The sequence below is a fragment of the Maylandia zebra genome, linkage group LG23 (genome assembly GCF_041146795.1).
Source record: "Maylandia zebra isolate NMK-2024a linkage group LG23, Mzebra_GT3a, whole genome shotgun sequence".
NCBI lineage: Eukaryota > Metazoa > Chordata > Actinopteri > Cichliformes > Cichlidae > Maylandia > Maylandia zebra.
Genome location: NC_135188.1, coordinates 42,876,711 through 42,893,011, shown reverse-complemented (window position 1 = coordinate 42,893,011; position 16,301 = coordinate 42,876,711). Strand labels below are relative to the sequence as shown.

The 16,301-nt window shown below is 39.3% G+C and overlaps 1 protein-coding gene and 1 long non-coding RNA gene across 3 annotated transcripts in view; both read right to left on the bottom strand.

The window, feature by feature from the left end:
- The window catches only part of smim11 (small integral membrane protein 11), a 38,461-nt gene that overhangs the window by 1,414 nt on the left and 20,746 nt on the right, over window positions 1-16,301 (bottom strand). The gene's annotated exons all lie outside the window — the stretch shown is intronic.
- Window positions 3,810-11,873, bottom strand: LOC143415077 (uncharacterized). Of its 2 annotated transcripts, XR_013095686.1 has the most exons (4): window positions 11,767-11,873; window positions 11,546-11,624; window positions 4,457-5,819; window positions 3,810-4,236 (listed from the first exon to the last, which is right to left on the bottom strand). It is a non-coding gene; the product is annotated as an uncharacterized LOC143415077 (long non-coding RNA). The 2 variants fall into 2 exon arrangements; XR_013095685.1 differs by having other exon boundaries at window positions 3,810-5,819.

Here is a 16,301-nt window from a genome sequence, read left to right as displayed (position 1 = left end):
CAGAATAGGGAGGATGGAGTAGTTTTAAGTTTATTAGATTGATCAGTATTGTTGAACTATGAAATATTTTGGGTGCAGTGTATTTTTTGCATACAGGTATAACAGAATAACTTTAGTGTTTCTTTGTTTTTTTTTAACTTGAGTATTAACTTATACAAAAACCAGCAAGATATTAAAAAAACAGTTTTATTGATTAAAAAACACACTATATCGGATTCATATCGGTATCTGCAGATATCCAAATTTATGATATCGGTATCAGACATAAAAAAGTAGTATCGTGCCATCTCTAGTTTGTATACTTTCTGCCCAGTTTGACCCATTTAGCAGAAGTCTGCCTGTTTAAGGCTCTGATATCTATTCTGTATGACTTAAAGCAGTTATGACATGGTCTGATTTTCTCACCCAATAAAGGAATATTTTATATATGAGTCTACTCTTCATTCTATCAGACACAGTTATCACAGCTCGTACATTTTGTTTTTACATATATGTAAGCACTGAGTCAAATTTAGTAATGCCAACATATTAAAAGAACAATATTTGTCTCTTATATATAATACATCTATATATACACTGTTAAAGATACTTGTCTTTGAGTGAAGATTTAAGGTGATAGGAAATATAAATAACTGCAACTTGAATCTTTGACCCCGAGTTCAAGTTTAATGCTGTAATAACTAATAATGATTAATATAATAACTATAATATTGGCCATATTATATTTACATTACCAAAGTGAGTTGACTTTAGTCCAGAGGTAGGCAACTCCAGGCCTCGGGTTGGCATCTAGACAAATGCGATTGCATTTGTCCCTAACCATCAGGAACCCTCACGTTATTTTTTATGGAGTGGAAAAAAGTTAGCATTTATCCTCCAGCTTCACTGTGGTTATGTTATGCTAACATAGTTGTGTCACTAGCAATCAGGTAGCACATCATTATATACCAGCTAGCCCAACTTCAGTACCAAGAGTCACTGTTGTTGTTTTTTTTCTGTCTTCGTTTATGTTGGAAGTGATAGCAGAGCTGTACGTTAGAATTTTTTCAGAAATCTCTCAGTCAGAACATGCTTATGTTTAGATGGAAACTAGCGAGCTAACTTCCTGCTAACTTCTAACTCCATTAAATTTAATAAATTATGTTTTCATGGATGTCTGGATGTTAAACTTAATTGTTACACCTGGTAAAGCAGCAACGCTGATGATTTTATTAAAGATGAAAGAATTTAGACAGTTTTTAACTCTCAGTGATGCTGCAGTGTTCGTTTGACTTTGGGACCTGCAGCGGAGTTTTGGACCCAGATTACTCTGTGAGGCTCATACTATAACCTAATGCTCCGAAAATCCATCAAGCAGTGCGACGTCGTAGCTTACCAAAGTTGTAGTGCAACATTTTTTGACAGATTTTTGAGCAATGTGTACCACATAAAATCAGTTTGAGGTCAGTAACCACAATCAGAATTCATACATAAGGCGCACTATTGATTCTTTAGAAAATTAAAGGATTTTTAGAGCGCCTTGTAATGCTGAACATACAGTACTCTGACATACAGAGTGGAGGAGCCAGGAAGTGAAGCAGCAACCTTTGTAAAAAACCTGATTTGTAAACGACCTGCTCTACCTCCTGAGCCTGAGTTTTATTCGTCAGCAACAAAATACTAGAACAAATGGTTCAGAAGCAGCAAATAGTTTTTATTGTGTTTGCTTTTTTGTGCTGTGTTTGTTTATTGTAATTGAGGACAAAATAAGTACATAGTGGATTCTAATTATACAAGAACCACTGAAACTGCAATTTTTCAATACAACAAAAAATCCTATAAAATATAAAAACACACAGGGCACTGAGCAAAGACATGTCAACTTGTGAGTCTTGATGTTTGAAGTGTTCAAAGAACATTTTTTTTACACATTTACTCTGTGATCAGACAATAAATCATTTATTAGAAGCAAGCAGGATCCCAGAGTTACCAAAATCACCTTTCACATTATTTAATACGTAACTGTACATCTGTATTCTGAAGTCATTGCTATTAATATATCAGTATCGATGATAAAAGAACCAAATAACAAAATTTTACTTCTTTGTTTTTTTTCTTATCAGTAACATTTAATACAGTTTTTTTTTACCTGCATTTGTAGTAAAAAATGTTTAACTGTTTTTCATACAATATGAGTGGAAATGCAAGTTGAACACTTGCAAAACATGTATGCACTTAAAAGACAGGCTCAAGTAAAAACTTATGACATGGAAGATGTTTCCAGTCACTTCTAGTTAGAGCTGATGCTAAATGTTGCTCTTTTGTTATCTCAGAAATGTATATTTGTGGGTACAGATTTAGAGTCCATGGAAATTTTTCCTGTAGTTGCGTTATTGGATTCAAAAGTCTGTATGTTCTTTACATAGTGCACAGGTAACCTTCCTTCACATTGGACTACAACACTCACGTTACTGAGAAGTCTGCCATTATACTGACAGTTTAGTTTCCTGGCTCCATTATTTAGTTTACATATAACAATACTAAACTTTGCTCTACTCTTTGTAAAGATAGTATTCTTATAAGGTGATCCTTTACCATTACAAATGGATTTGACCTGTTTGTTATTACTAAGGATGAACGTGTTTGTGTACTTACAACCATGGTTAACATCGTAGATCCACTTTTTTTTTATTTCTGTATCACATTTTTCCACACTCATATTAGCATCTACATGTTTTCGTATAAACTCTTCATAACGGGTTTCTTGCTGCGGCCATTTGAGTTGGCGATTAGCTAGTTTTGAGCATCCAGTGTCAAAGAGCAGCACAAGCAGCAAACAGGCAAACAGGATCCTCATTGTTTCCTGGAGAAAGAAATACAGGAACATTTTCCAGAATAAGAATTTAAAGCAGCAAAAATATTGTCACTGGTCAAAATAATCATTTGATCTCCTGCTTAATTTGTAATTTTGCTCCCTTAAAAAGAAATGAACAGTCTCTAAAATTTATGGTAGTTTGAGTTTAATGGAGAAAGACAGAACAACCAAAATCCAGGAGAAAAAAACATTACATGAAGGGTTTTAATTGATTTGCATGTTATTGATTGAACTAAGTATTTGATCCCCTATAACCAAACCAGAATTCTTGCACACAGATTGGATTACAATTAATCAGTTACAGATTCTCCTGATCTCAGTTTATTTTGTGTGAACACCTGTCCACAGTATCAGTTTCTTCCATTCCAACTTCTGCACCATCATGGCGAGACCAAAGAGCACTCAAAGGACTTTTTACTGAGGTCTACAGGGACAATACAAGATCATCGACCTTCTTCAGGTCTACAGTTCCCCTGCAACATCTTCCTTTGTTGTGGTGTTCGTGTCGCATATGAACGACATCACAGACATTTGGCCACTTTGCTGTAATGACCCCACGCACATTAGGTGGTACTTGATTGCAATGGAAAACAAGGTGAGTCAGATCAAGCTGATCTGAGTATGTACTAATGGAGGACTATAAGGTCACAGATTGGTTTAGTCAGTCTCCAGGCCTCACAGTCACACAGTCAAGAAACTTAAAGGATTTAGAGAGTTTCTGTAAAGAGGAGTGGCCTAAGATCTGTAAACCAAGAGACGTGAGTACTTTTTTTTTTATGACCATCTCTTGGCCAGACAAAATATGTAAACATATTCGGTGACCCTTTAAAGTCACATACTGAGACCAAAAGCACGCTCCTTTTTTCTCTTCTCTCTTGCTTCCTACATTTTAAGAGCCACTTTTCACTGATTTACGACCATCACGTAATTTTTCGCAGCTCTCGAAACTTCTATTTTGAAACTGAAACACCCCGAAAAGCGGAAGCATGCTTCTGCATGAATTTATGAAGTGGACCTAAAGGCATTTAGAGTTCTCTACTTACATCCACACATTGAACCGTACATAGGTAAATGGCTGACTGCAGTTAATAATAGTACCTGTATCTTAGCTATCACAACAAAATATTATCTTCATACATGTCACAGCTGTGTTAGCACTGATATTTATAATAGATGTGATCATAAATAGACAACACTTTTGCTAAATGTAATTACTATATTAGAAATTTATCAAGATTGAATTCACAATTTTCCAAATGAGGATATATGCCTTATTTTTTACCTTACTGATCAGTGTTTGGTTGGTTAACTGCAGGTGTTCGGGCACAAGTCCGTCATCTGGAAGAGCAGGTGGTGAAGATGACTTCAGTGACTGAAATGCCCTGAAAGTGGAATTAAAGTTCAACTTGATTTGTACATGAATCAATGAAGACAGGCATCTGTCTCGACATGCAGTAATTACATTGCTTATGCATGATTTGCATGCTCACAGAACCCAGATGATGCCAGCATGTTTTGAAGCCCATGTCTGAATGTGAGTATAAGTGTGGCAGGAGAGTAAGTTTCTTTCTTGGAAGTATGCAAAAGCCAACAAATTCTTACCGAACGAGAAGTGAAGCCTGGAGATGAGCAGAGATCAAGTCAAGTGCAGTTCAGACTTGCTGTTATTAAATTCTACCTGAGCAGGTTATAGTTCATCTCAGTTATGGAAGAACAAATAACATTTGGCTCTGGGAGCTTCAGTTTTTATACATTGCTGTAGCACCGCCTTAAGCAGCCATTTACATCAACACCTACATCACTAGCCCACAAGTTCTAAGAAACGTCTCTGTTTGTGGTTCAGAACCTAATGTGACACCAATGACCACAACAGCATGCAGCTGCAGGTTGTCATTCACACCTGGCTTAATGGTAAAGAGGCATATTTGCAGGCAGCTGTTTGAAATTATTTTTATATAAATAAAAAAAAGGTGTCTAAAAAATAGGTAAACAATCAGAATAATTAATTTTTTTAAAATACCGAAAACGCATTTGGCTTAGTTTTTGTTAACTTTGGTGTAATATGTCATGTGTTGTTGTTCAGCTGAAGTCTTCTTCCACACAACATGATGAGTGCTGCCTGCTGCAATCAGAGACAATGTAAAATGCAGCACTGTTAAAACAATAAGATTAACACTGCATTAAAACAAACATTTAGCACATAGAGAGGATTAAACAGATTAAATTGAGTTAATTATTTATAAGGCAGTTGCTACACATTAAAGCTCTGAAACGTCAGATTGGACACATTCAAATGTTAAAGCTTACTCTCTCACAGACTAACAGAAGAGACGTGGAATCACTTTAGTTTGTCTCCAGATACAGTCTGTGCCTCATTCAGTGGAATGGTGCAAAGTTTAAGAGTAAAGACAGAATATAAAAAGAGAATTCAGATATGGCTCCAGTCTGGGACAGATTGGGTCTAAAGCACAAGTTACCATGGCAATATACCCCAGTAAAAAGCAAATCACCTTTGTAGGACATAAAACCCAGAGCTAACCCTAAAGTTACCTGGTTAAGACAAAATTGTGCTTCATTTTCGTGACTATTTACATTGTAGATTCTCACTGAAGGTATCAGAACTATGAATGACACATATATGGAATGATGTAGCAAACCAAAATGTTAAAAATAACTCAAAACATGTTATATGTTAGATTTTTCAAAACAGCCACACTTTGTTGTGATTATTGCTTTGCACACCACCTGAAATGGTTTTCCAAGAGTCTTGATGGAGTTTCCAGAGGTGCTGAGCACTTGTTGACTCTATTGCTTTCACTCTGCGGTCCATCTCATCCCAAACCATCTCAATATGGTTTAGGTCAGGTGACTGTGGAGGCCGGGCCATCTGCCACAGCACTCCATCACTCTCCTTCTTGGTCAGATAGCTCCTACACAGCCTGGCGGTGTCTTTGGGGTCATTGTCCTGTTGAGAAAAAAAAAAGACGGTGGTCCAACTAAATGCAAACTTGTTAGGATGGCATGTTGCTGCAGGATGCTGTGGTAGCCATGCTGGTTCGGTGTGCCTTCAGTTTTGAATAAATCCACAACAGTGTCACCAGCAAAGCACCCCCACACCATCACACCTCCTCCATGCTTCATGGTGGGAACCATGCATGTAGAGACCATCAGTTCACCTTCTCTGTATCAGTCAAAGACATGGCAGGTGGAATCAAAGATCTCAAATTTGGACCCATCAGACTAAAGCATGGATGTCTACCGGTCTAATGTCCATTCCTTGTGTTTCTTGGCCCAAACAAATCTCTTCTGCTTGTTGATCTTCCTTAGTAGTGTTTTCTTAGCTATTTGGCCATAAAGGCCTGATTCACACAGTCTCCTCTGAACAGCTAATGTAGAGATGTGTCTGCTACTGTTTATTGGTCAGATGAACACACTGCTTCTGAGTCCTCTATCTTAATGTTTATTCCCTGTTCACTTTTCTTAGGTGGAGAATGTTTGTCCTACCAGCTTCTTGGTTTTCCCAGTGCTAATCTGGAGGCGGAGCTGCTGGCACCAGTCATCAAAGTCCTCAGTCAGTCTTCTGTACTTCCCGTCGTCCCCATTTACCAGTAATTACTGAATGATCAAATAACTTTTCCAGGAATCATTTATCAAAAGTGTAGGAGAAGTCTATTGTTTATATTGTGATAGAAATGGAGTCAGAACTGTTCCCTGTGACGTACCTATACTGCAAAATTCCCATTCAGACACATAATTATGAGCACTTGTGTACTGAGGGTGGTTGGTAATAGTGATGGGATTTCCGGCTCTTTTTAGAGAACCGGCTCTTTTGGCTCCCAACCGGCTCTTCAGGTTGTTTTGTTGCTTTAATTTATTTATTATTAACAACAATATAAAATTATGGACAAAAGGAATTACTAATGTAAAAAAAGTAGTTTTATTTATATATGTTTATATATAAATATTTACGGTGGCCCCTAGAGACAAAGCACGTACAAACTTGTTACTACCACACACCAAATCTGGTCGTTGGTACTTGCTGGCTTGTGTAGCCACTAGGTAACAAAAGCTCAACACTGCGCCCAGCATCCTGGAGCACTTCTGTTGTGTTTTGTACGTGCTTCGGAGTTTGTACGTGCTTTGTCTCTAGGGTCTAGGGGTCACCGTAAATATACTTTTATTTATTCACTTCACATAAAATGTAATAAATAAATCATATAATACAAAAAACAACTATTTACATTTCAACTTTTAACTATTTAAATTTTCAGCTTTTTCCTTTTAAACAAATTTAAAGTGAAACAACACAAAACACTGCAAACCACAACACAATTAAATATAAATTTCAATATGAAAACAAAAAGAACATGCATATTCTCTGTCATATACAGTGGGGCAAAAAAGTATTTAGTCAGCCACCGATTGTGCAAGTTCCCCCACCTAAAATGATGACAGAGGTCAGTAATTTGCACCAGAGGTACACTTCAACTGTGAGAGACAGAATGTGAAAAAAAAAATCCATGAATCCACATGGTAGGATTTGTAAAGAATTTATTCGTAAATCAGGGTGGAAAATAAGTATTTGGTCAATAACAAAAATACAACTCAATACTTTGTAACATAACCTTTGTTGGCAATAACAGAGGTCAAACGTTTACTATAGGTCTTTACCAGGTTTGCACACACAGTAGCTGGTATTTTGGCCCATTCCTCCATGCAGATCTTCTCGAGAGCAGTGATGTTTTGGGGCTGCTGCCGAGCAACACGGACTTTCAACTCCCGCCACAGATTTTCTATGGGGTTGAGGTCTGGAGACTGGCTAGGCCACTCCAGGACTTTCAAATGCTTCTTACGGAGCCACTCCTTTGTTGCCCGGGCGGTGTGTTTTGGATCATTGTCATGTTGGAAGACCCAGCCTCGTTTCATCTTCAAAGTTCTCACTGATGGAAGGAGGTTTTGGCTCAAAATCTCACGATACATGGCCCCATTCATTCTGTCCTTAACACGGATCAGTCGTCCTGTCCCCTTGGCAGAAAAACAGCCCCATAGCATGATGTTCCCACCCCCATGCTTCACAGTAGGTATGGTGTTCTTGGGATGCAACTCAGTATTCTTCTTCCTCCAAACACGACGAGTTGAGTTTATACCAAAAAGTTCTACTTTGGTTTCATCTGACCACATGACATTCTCCCAATCCTCTGCTGTATCATCCATGTGCTCTCTGGCAAACTTCAGACGGGCCTGGACATGCACTGGCTTCAGCAGCGGAACACGTCTGGCACTGCGGGATTTGATTCCCTGCCGGTGTAGTGTGTGGAGAGGAAATGGCGTGTCACAAATTTAGAGGATCATCATTTAGCCTGGAGAAATAGTTTGCTGCTTTATAAGAAAGCCCTCCGCAAAGCCAGAACATCTTACTATTCATCACTGATTGAAGAAAATAAGAACAACCCCAGGTTTCTCTTCAGCACTGTAGCCAGGCTGACAAAAAGTCAGAGCTCTTGTGAGCCAACAATCCCTTTAACGTTAACTAGTAATGACTTCATGAACTTCTTCACAAATAAAATTTTTATCATTAGAGAAAAAATTACCAATAATCATCCCACAGATGTAATATTATCTACAGCTACTCTTAGTACCATTGATGTTAAGTTAGACTCTTTTTCTCCAATTGATCTTTCTGAGTTAACTTCAATAATTACTTCCTCCAAACCTTCAACGTGTCTTTTAGACCCCATTCCTACAAAACTGCTCAAAGAAGTCCTGCCATTAATTAATTCTTCGATCTTAAATATGATCAACCTATCTCTAATAATCGGCTATGTACCACAGGCCTTCAAGCTGGCTGTAGTTAAACCTTTACTCAAAAAGCCATCTCTAGACCCAGCAGTCTTAGCTAATTATAGGCCAATCTCCAACCTTTCTTTCATATCAAAAATCCTTGAAAGAGTAGTTGTCAAACAGCTAACAGATCATCTGCAGAGGAATGGTTTATTTGAAGAGTTTCAGTCAGGTTTCAGAGCTCATCACAGCACAGAAACAGCTTTAGTGAAGGTTACAAATGATCTTCTTATGGCCTCTGACAGTGGACTCATCTCTGTGCTTGTCCTGCTAGACCTTAGTGCAGCATTCAATACTGCTGACCATAATATCCTATTAGAGCGATTAGAACATGCTGTAGGTATTACAGGTACTGCACTGCAGTGGTTTGTATCATATCTATCTAATAGACTCCAATTTGTGCATGTAAATGGAGAGTCCTCTTCACACACTGAGGTTAATTATGGAGTTCCACAGGGTTCAGTGCTAGGACCAATTCTGTTTACATTATACATGCTTCCCTTAGGCAGCATCATTAGAAGACATAGCATACATTTTCACTGCTATGCCGATGACACCCAGCTCTATCTGTCCATGAAGCCAGATAACACACACCAATTAGTTAAACTGCAGGAATGTCTTAAAGACATAAAGACCTGGATGGCCGCTAACTTTCTGCTTCTTAATTCAGATAAAACTGAGGTTATTGTACTCGGCCCTGAAAATCTTAGAAATATGGTATCTAACCAGATTCTTACTCTGGATGGCATTACCTTGGCCTCCAGTAACACTGTGAGGAACCTTGGAGTCATTTTTGACCAGGACATGTCCTTCAAAGCACATATTAAACAAATATGTAAGACTGCTTTCTTCCATTTGCGCAACATTTCTAAAATTAGAAATATCCTGTCTCAGAGTGACGCTGAAAAACTAGTTCATGCATTTATTACTTCCAGGCTGGACTACTGTAATTCATTATTATCAGGATGTCCTAAAAACTCACTGAAAAGCCTTCAGCTAATCCAAAATGCTGCAGCAAGAGTACTGACAGGGACTAGAAAGAGAGAGCATATTTCTCCTGTTTTGGCTTCCCTTCATTGGCTTCCTGTTAAATCCAGAATTGAATTCAAAATCCTGCTCCTCACATACAAGGTCTTAAATAATCAGGCCCCATCTTATCTTAATGACCTTATAGTACCATATCACCCTATTAGAGCACTTCGCTCTCGCTCTGCAGGCCTACTTGTTGTTCCTAGAGTATTTAAAAGTAGAATGGGAGGCAGAGCCTTCAGTTTTCAGGCCCCTCTTCTGTGGAACCAGCTTCCAGTTTGGATTCAGGAGACAGACACTATCTCTACTTTTAAGATTAGGCTTAAAACTTTCCTTTTTGCTAAAGCATATAGTTAGGGCTGGACCAGGTGACCCTGAATCCTCCCTTAGTTATGCTGCAATAGACATAGGCTGCCGGGGGATTCCCATGATGCATTGAGTTTTTCCTTTCCAGTCACCTTTCTCACTCACTATGTATTAACAGACCTCTCTGCATTGAATCATATCTGTTATTAACCTCTGTCTCTCTTCCACAGCATGTCTTTTATCCTGTCTTCCTTCTCTCACCCCAACCGGTCGCAGCAGATGGCCGCCCCTCCCTGAGCCTGGTTCTGCCGGAGGTTTCTTCCTGTTAAAAGGGAGTTTTTCCTTCCCACTGTCCCCAAAGTGCTTGCTCATAGGGGGTCATATGATTGTTGGGTTTTTCTCTGTATCTATGAAGCGCCTTGAGGCGACTTTTGTTGTGATTTGGCGCTATATAAATAAAATTGAATTGAATTGAATTGAATTACTGATGGTGACCTTTGTTACTTTGGTCCCAGCTCTCTGCAGGTCATTCACCAGGTCCCCCCGTGTGGTTCTGGGACCTTTGCTCACCATTCTCATGATCATTTTGACCCCACGGGATGAGATCTTGCATGGAGCCCCAGATCGAGGGAGATTATCAGTGGTCTTGTATGTCTTCCATTTTCTGATGATTGCTCCCACAGTTGATTTTTTTCACACCAAGCTGCTTGCCTATTGTAGATTCACTCTTCCCAGTCTGGTGCAGGTCTACAATACTTTTCCTGGTGTCCTTCGAAAGCTCTTTGGTCTTGGCCATGGCGGAGTTTGGAGTCTGACTGTTTGAGGCTGTGGACAGGTGTCTTTTATACAGATGATGAGTTCAAACAGGTGCCATTCATACAGGTAACGAGTGGGGGACAGAAAAGCTTCTTACAGAAGACGTTACAGGCCTGTGAGAGCCAGAGATTTTCCTTGTTTGAGGTGACCAAATACTTATTTTCCACCCTGATTTACGAATAAATTCTTTACAAATCCTACCATGTGAATTCATGGATTTTTTTTTCACATTCTGTCTCTCACAGTTGAAGTGTGCCTCTGGTGCAAATTACTGACCTCTGTCATCATTTTAAGTGGGGGAACTTGCACAATCGGTGGCTGACTGAATACTTTTTTGCCCCACTGTAGGCCTGCATGAATAAACTTTCTGAATCCTTTATCATCTGCAACTGAAAATAGTTGTGGATGATTACTATACCTTTCTAATGTGACCTTGTTGTCCCTGGCTCTCTCTCTCTCTCTCTCCCTCCCGCTCTGTTCCTGTGCTACTGAGTGTAACTACCGCCCCTCCCCCCTCATCCCAGCGCAAAGCACAAGGCTCACATGGGAAGCGAAGTGGAAAAAAGTGCGAGAGAGAGGGTGAGAGAAAGAAAAAAAAAAAACATGGCTCCCAATAAGGAGCCGGCTCGCGTCGTTCACTTCAAAGATCCGGTCCTAACAGCAGTTTCGTTCACGAACGACTCATGAGGTAAGACTCACCAGGATCCATGTGGTGATGGTCCACACCTGTGTAACCCAGCCTGTCCTTCAGGATTGTCGGCATAATGGTGTTAAAGCACTGGAGAAATCAAAGGACATGATTCTCACAGTGCTCCAAACAATTTCCAGGCAAGGGATTGATGTCAGAGGTGGATGAGAGCATCATCTACCGTAATGTTGGTGTAGTAGGTGAACTGAAAGGGGTTCAGCAGTGAGCTCACCTGGGGCCGAAGATCAGCAAGGACCAGCTCTCCAGGGTCTCCATCAGGTGTGATGTCAGAGCCTCCAGCATCTAGCTGTTGTTCATTTACATCTGCCTAATTGACTGGACAACATGTAAAGTCTTAATTCAAATTCCGCTGCACTGTTAAGAAAATCATAACTTAATCCTCATAGCACAGTCACAAGAAAACAAACAAACATACAGTCATGTGAAAAAGAGTGTTTTCATAGAAATCTATTGCATACTCTGAAAAACTAAGAACACTCCAGGATTCAGTCATTTATAGAGCCACCTTTTAGCAGCAACAGCGTCACCAAATTGTTTCTGTATGACTATCAGTGTTTCACAAGGACGTTTGGCTCACTCTTCTTTACATTGTTTCTTCAGATCATTGAAGTTTGTGACATTTGTTTAAGTACAGCTATCTTAAGTTCCCTGCACTGAATTTTAAGTTGAGGTCTGGACTGTGAGCGGGTTATTGCAACACCTTGAATCTTGTCTTTTTCAGTCATTCTGGGAACGTTACCCTGCTGTGTGACCCAAACACATTTTTGACTATAGAGTACTTGGTAAACAGGGGAGTTCATGGAAAACTCAATGACTGCAAGGGCCCAGGTTCTGTAGCTGCAAAACAAGCTCAAATCATCACCCCTTCACCACCTGTTGACAGCTGGTATGAGGTGTTTGTGCTGGTATTCTTTGCAACTTTGTTAACAAATTTGCAGCCATGCCGTCATGCTCTTTTTAGAGAGGAGAGACTGTCTCCTTGTAACCCTTCCAAACAAGCTGCACTTATTCAACTCTTTTCTAATTGTACTGTCATGGACTTTAACATTTAACTTGCTAACTGAGGCCTGTAGAGTCGGAGATGTAGCTCCTGGATTTTTGAGCTTTTTCTGAGCACTGCACAGTTTGACCCTGGGGTGAATTTGCTGGGAAGATTATGACATTGTGATTAAGACACATAGCTGAATACTCCAGACCAGCAAACTGCCAAAATGTATGATTTCATAGAGGTGCGCTCACTTGCTGGTAAAACAATTTGTGAATTGCAGTGAAGTTGGTTAGAATTAATAAAGGGGGAACATATTACCCTCGAGAGTCTACAGACAAGCTGGAGCATCCAAATCACATGATCAAGTTAAGATTACTTCAAACATTTACTGAGTCTTGTTTCAATTTGGGTAAGAAGTGCAGACTTCAAACTACATAAAAGTGTTTAAATTGTGCTGATGGATCAAGTAAAACCAGAGTTGTGAAAGATAATGTAGCCCATGCATTTTCGCAAATACTGTCATCAGCTTGAGTGCAGGAAGAAATAATAAAAACTGTTTTATCTAAGGATAAAAAAAACCCCAAAAAACTTTGAAATAAAACATGACTCTTCCTATTGGGAAAAAAATGCAGCATGTCAGGCATTCACAAAATTATATGCCAGAGTGTGGCATTTGGTTGCTGAGGAAAGGGGAAGTTATTGGAGTGGAGGCAAATATATGCTGCGGCTGTGCTAAAAAAAAAAAAAAAGACACCAAACAAGGCAAGATAAGCAGTTTGTAAAAGTGAAATATATAAATAAACTCTAAAGTAATCAAAAACTGCCATTTATAACCTTGACTTCGGAGTTTTAAATTACACAAAGATTGCATTATAACATATGTAGTTAGCGTGATAACATCTAGAGTTATTGCATTCATAGAAGTTTCTTCTGCTCTCAGAATAGATTCAGTTGTTCACAGTTTTGGCACACGGTGCATTACCAGGTTGCAGGGTGTTGAGTTGTGGTCATGAAAAGAACAAAGTGGTTAGCAAAAATTCTGTGATGCATTGTCATCTGACGGTTGACAAACCCTCAGTCTAACCACAGTGTGACAGCACGGCTTCACGGAAAGTCACATTTTGAATATTTTCTCATGCAGTTTTTTCTTCTCTAAATTTCATGTTCATTCACTTGACCAAGCCTCTGATGTGTAAATCAGATCCAACTGAATGTCATCAGAACATATTATATGTCACGGTCCGGGGCAGCGGCCGTGTGGAAAGTGGAAGGAGGACTCAAAACGCAGCACTTATTCAGGTGTGAGGGTGATTTATTGACAATATCAAATATAAAGTGGGGATGGTAAAACAGAACTAAGGATGAACTAACTGGGAGAAACTACACAAAGAAATAGCAAACCTGAGCATGAGGGGAGAACAGCAGGGAGAGCACGCAGGGGATTACACCAGGTATGAACACAGACGACGCGACGAGGAGCAGAGGAAATCACACACTATAAGTACACAAAGAGACACTGGGAAATCACACACAGGTGGGGGAAACAGCTGGACCTGATTAACCTGACGAGACAGGGGAACACTAACACCAGGGACCAACAGAGGGAGCACAAACCCAGAACCCAGTATCTAAAATCCCAAAACACAAACCATCCCAAAACAGCCCATGAATAATAAAGAGAATAATAACAATAAGGGACACAAACACAAAGTCACTCAGTCATGGCCGCAAGACCATGACATTATATGTCAATAGAAAATTGTCAGTATAATCTTTTAATAATATAAGTTTGCAAATGGTAGTGATAGGATGTGCGATCCTTAATAGTCTGCAAAGGCTTTGTGTGCATTCCAGAGTGCTCTGGCATTCACACCCACATCCTGGGAGCATGGGAAAGGTTGTACCTTCTTTTATTGTTTTACGGTAGGATAAACGTAGCTATGTCAGTTTGAGTCTAAGTGCCTTTTTTACTTATAGATGAACTGTTGGATTTTCCAGACCAGCAGGTTAAGGGAAGTTGTTTATGGGGTCACACTCTGACACACACACACACACACACACACACACACCAATGTAAGGAACAAACACCCACTGATGTATAAATAAAGACCAGGGCAGTCTCAGAGTTGCGAGTCCCTGAACCTTCACTCTCGTGCGAGAGCTCAGAGCTGCCTTTGCTAAGCAACAAGTAAAACTGTGTGTTTCTCCTCTCTGATTCTCAGCTGAAGAAGTGTCTTAGAATGCATCTCTTGACATTATATAATGAAATTTGTTTTCTTTTACTAATAAGTTGAGGATTTGGCGTAACATTGAATATAGAAGTTTTCTACCTCTGAAGGTCAGTTGCAATTATGGGTTGTAAACTCACTTTAGTAGTCCTCCTCCTTCATTATTCCATCCATTTTGTGATCAGTGCCACTGGTAGCAAAACAGCCCCGGAGCATGATCCTTCCACCACCAGGCTTAACATCTGGCACAGTGTTCTCAGATTTCAAAGGATCACCTTTGATACATCAAACATACTGTTGTCATTGTGGCCATATAGCTCAGTCATAGTCTAGTCTGCCCATAAAGCTTTCTTTCCAGAAGCAAATGGCTATTTGTGGTTGGGATCCTCTCAGTTCACAGTAAAAACAAATTCCCTCTGATCTAAAGCTGGTCAAAGTGGTTAGCAAAAATTGGGCCAGATTGTGGGATTTTTGGCCCAATTTAAGATGAATTTTCAGTCGAGCAACCGTTTTGGGAATCGGCCCAAGTTTCACCTTAGTCGTGTGTCATGCATCGAGTAGGTTGGGGTAACGAGAAGCAATTAACACCTCATGACCAGCTCCCGATCAGCAATCATATAATTGCGACCAGAATTTCAAACCTGTTAGAAATTCTGGTCGCCCCTCATGAGGGTATCGCACCGTTGAAGCGGTGCCACGAGCCAATTTAACACAACCTGTCACACTGCACACGCACAAACACAGAAATGGAAATGAAAAAAACAAAGTAGTATGGCAGTGTGTAACACTTCTGGAGTCGTTACAGTATACTAGGACCAGTTAGGTTCGACTACTAGAGCAGTAATGAGCGTAGCATGTAATAAAGACCACAGACCAGTAAATACGTTTAAATTGCCGGCTTATTATTTTGTGAAGACAGAGAATAGACAGTTATAGACACATTACATAAAACATTCAACATCACACATTTAAGGAAAACAAGATGTTTTCTTTCCCCTTCTTAGTTCAGTATGTTCTGTCAGTTCATCCTATTTATCTCAAAACCTTTTATTTGGCTTTAGAAGGATGTTATTTTCAACCTAGGTTATTGTTTTATTTATTTCAAGTTCTAAGTTCAAGTTTATCCTTTGATCTATTTGCATTAACACTGTGTTATTTTAAATCAAGTTCAGTTCTTTAGGCCCAAGATTTAATTTAATCCTGGTCTAGGTTCACCTTTAAATTCTCAACCAGTTCTTATTTTGTTTTAACCCAACAAAATTATTTACACTTCCATTAACACCATTACAGCATTAAAATGTAAGGTTGACCAAAATAAATTACAAAAATAAATAAATAAATGTAAAACTGAAAACAATTCAGCAAAAGGCTGTATAAATCCCTTAAACAAACAAATAAACAAAAGAAAGTTGTCTTTGTGTCCTTTAACTATTAGTCCTGGAATTACTCCGAATGATTATCCAGTGCTTTGAAAAGTCCGCTGTTCTTTTGCAGAGGTGTATGGATTAATCCTACCAGTTTTATCAGCGA